The sequence below is a fragment of the Canis aureus genome, chromosome 25 (assembly GCF_053574225.1).
Source record: "Canis aureus isolate CA01 chromosome 25, VMU_Caureus_v.1.0, whole genome shotgun sequence".
Taxonomy (NCBI): domain Eukaryota; kingdom Metazoa; phylum Chordata; class Mammalia; order Carnivora; family Canidae; genus Canis; species Canis aureus.
In genome coordinates, this window is record NC_135635.1 from 38,910,727 (window position 1) to 38,914,783 (window position 4,057).

Consider the following 4,057-nt stretch of genomic DNA (forward strand, 5'->3'; position numbering starts at 1 on the left):
GATTACTTAAAAATAATGTCTAAAAAGATAAGTGTCTAAAGATAAAATCATTAGGAAGAGAGACCGCAGCCAAGAAAGCAGAGAGGACACCTCACCCAAAAAGATATACAGATGGCAAATAAGCATACAAAAAGGTGCTACACATCACCTGTCATTGGGGAGATGCCAGTTAAAACAATGAGCTACCACCACACACCTATTACAATGGCCGAAATTTGAGACACTGACAACCTCAAATGCCAGTGAGGATGTAGAGCAACAGGAACTATCACTTGCTGCTGGTGGGAATGTAAAATGGTTAGAGCCTCTATGGAAGCCCGTTTGGAAGTTCCTTATAAAAAAGAAACACACTTTTGCCATACAATTCAGTAATCATGCTACTTGGTATTTACCCAAAGATCATGAAAACTTTGTCCATCCAAACCCTGCACATGAATGTTTATAGCAGCTTTATTCGTAATTGACAAATCTTGGGAGCAACCAAGATGCACTTCAGTAGTGAATGGATACATTGTTCAGCACTTAAAAAAAGAGAGAGAGAGAAAGACCTATCCCCAAGAGAGAGAGAAAGACCTATCAAGCCATAAAGTATAAAGAAGACATGAAGAACCTTAACTGCATATTGCTAAGTGAAAGAAGCCTATCTGAAAAGACTGCATATGGTATGATTCCAACTATCCAACTGTATGACATTCTGGAAAAGACAGAATTATGGAGACAATTAAAAGGTCAGCTCTGGGGCGGGGGTGTAACATAAATGGGCAGAGAACAGAGAATTTTTAGCACAGTGAAAATACTCTGTATAATACAACAATGATGGATATAGTCATTATGCATTTATCCTAACCCATAGAATGTATAATACAAAGAGTGAACCCTAAGGTAAACTATGGACTTTGGGTTATTAGATGTGTCAACATAAGTTCATCCTTGGTAAAAAAGAAAAAAAAAAAAGTCCCACACTGGTGGGTGATACAGTTAATGGGGCAGGCTATGCCTGTCGGGGAGCAGAAGGCATGTGGGAAATCTCTGCACCTTCCTATCAATTTTGTTGACCTAAAACTGCTCTAAAATGTTTTAAATTTAAATTAAAAATTAAAAGTATTTTTTTAATTAAAAAAGAAAGAAAATATACAGTAACCTCATAGAGGCCCTTAATGCCCATGCAAACTCTAGTTAAAGTGGAGGGTGCCTGGCCTCCCATGCTTGTCGCCTTACTTGGCAAGATTGTGGAGTTGGCGCATCAGCAACAAGGCTCTGAGACCATTAGCTCAAATAATTTTCCTCACTCACCAAGAAGGCTTTTAATCCTTCAGCCCCTATCAGTTTACCTACAGAGGGAGAATGCCCTGGTCCTACTGAAATGAACACACAGATCATCTGGAGTTACATTTCTCTCTGGAAATAGCAAAATTTGGATTAAAAGTTAAACTGTTTCTTTAAAGTTATAGATCTCCATGTCTTTGTTTTTGTGTTTTAACAAGATCACCCCTAACAGATTTGTATAATGCAGAACAAACAGCTGCTTCAAGGGATCCTGCATGCATAGGTGCCTCCTGTAGCCATCGACCCCCCTTGTTTACATTCTCCCTTTAGGCAAACCTGTCCAGTCCCGTGGCTTTAAATGCTGTCTATATAAACAAGACTCAAATTTATGCATCTAGCCCTGACTTCTCTCCCTGAGACTTATATATCCACTTTATCTACTTGATATCTATTTTTGTTGATCTTGATCTCCAATCTAATGTGTTCAGTATAGAGTTTCACATTTGCCTTCCCAATCCTGCTCCCCCCACTGTTTCCCCTTCTCAGTGAAGAGCATCACCGTTCTTGTCAGTGCTTAGGCCCAAAACCTAGGAGTCATCCTTTATCTCTTTCCCTCACCCTCTAAGTCCATCCAATCCAGCAGCAAGTCCTACAGTTGTACCTACAAAATACATACTAAATTTGTATAACTTCCTCCATCTGCATGCTATCCATCCATCCACTCCCCCCTGCACCCCGTCTCCACCTTAGACTAAGCCACCAACATCTCTCAGTGGGCTTAGCGGCCCAACTGGTCTGCCAGCTTCAGCTCCAAGCCACCCCAGCCTCCTACACCATGATCTATTCTTTACTCTGCAGCCAGAATGGTCTTTTAAAACGAAATTACATCACAACGCTTTTCTGTTTAAACTCTACAGTGATTTCCTCAGGAACTTCGAATAAAATTCAGACTCCTCACCATAATGGAAAATAGCCTTCCTGCCAGGCTCCTGACCACCCATCTACCCTCTCTCCTGCTACTGCTCTTTTGCTCTATGCTGCAGCCTCCTTTCTGTTGGGCTGCACTTAAGCTCTTTTACAAACCTCAGATCACAGCCATCAATATTTGCCCCCTGGGACCTGGGCCATGCTTCCATCATGGCACTGGCTCCTCCCAAACACTCAGATTACCTCATGGGAAGCGCCTTTCCTGACCACACAGCATTGCCCCACAAGCCTTCCCCTTTACTTTCTCCATTTTGTTTTCTTCATGGCACATAAAACTGGTATTTTCTTATTAACTTGTATATTCTCTCAGTCCAGTAGTAGGTAAGCCATGAGAACAGGGATCTTGTCTGCCTTGTGAATTGTATCCCTGGTGCCTGAACAGCATCTGGCAATGATAGGCACTCAATAACCACTGGCTGGATTTGATTTAGGTTCAAGAGCTGCCTTAGCCCTGGCCATGCAGGAAGAGCATCCTCTTGGACACCTTCATGCCTCCAAAGGCAGGCAAAGCAAGTAAACCTGGAGACTTCAGTTAAATCGGAAGCTAGATGGACTTTCAAGCCAGGAGTTTTTCCTTGTATCTACAATATTATAAAAGTTGCTGCCAGGCCTATGGCTTTGCCTGCCTGCCCTTCAGAGACCAGGATATCAGCTGTCCTGAGATCACCCAGGTGGCCACAACAGATGCCCCTCCTTTCCCCCCCATGGTGTTTTGTTGGGTTTTTCTATGAAAGTATTACCCATGCACAAAGAAAAACTGACAACTTCAGAGAAGTATGACAAAGCAAGAGAAGAATCATTCATTAAAAAAAAAAAAAATCATTCATGATCATACTTTCAGCATAATGGGATAGTTTCCTAGTCTCTTTTCAATGCATGTTTTTCAGATAACCTGTAAATAGTTTTCTAACCTTTTCTTTCTCATTATGTTGCATTTATTGTCATTGGAAATTGTTCCATAAATAGAATTAAATATCTAAATAACATTTCACTGTCTGGATAATTTACTGAACCAATTCTCTTTTAGACATTTTTTTTATTCCATTCTAACATGGCTGTGGACATTTATCTCCAAATATAAATACTTTTTATGTTTTAAAATTTTTCCCCAGAATAGGGGCACCCTGTGGCTCAGTTGGTTAAGCATCCACCTCTTGATTTTGGCTCAGGTCATGATCTCAGGGTTGTGACATCAAGCCACATGTCAGGCTCCACACTTAGCATGGAGTCTGCTTAAGATCGTCTCTCTCCCTCTGCTCGTCCCTCCTGCTTGTGCTCCCTCTTTGTCTCTCACTCTCTCGCTCTCAAAAAAAAAAAAAAAAAAAAATCCCCAGAATCAACACCCATCTTTACATGGCTCTTGATACAGTTCTGAATAAAACCAGGGAGAGCCAGATGAAAACCTTTAGAAAGTATAAACATTGGAAAAACTATCAAAATCTTGTCATGCAATTGAGAATGAAAACAATACCAATTATATCACACCCCATATTTCCCTTTATAGTATTATCACAAATATGAAAAAATACATGATTGTTAACCAGTGGTCTCTCCTGCTAAACTCTAAGTCCCATGAATGCAAGGACCTTTTCCATCTTATTCACAGTAATGGCATATATTAAGTGCTCAATATTACAGGATGGATGGATAAGTAATCAATACACCAATGAGAATCTGAGAGACAGAGAAGAGAAAAACTGTTAAATACCAATCGTCCAAATTGGTATGAGTAATTGGTAGCACCAACCTACCTCCCATACCCACTTCATGTCTGGCAGTAGAACTCACACCCATGTCAGTTCCA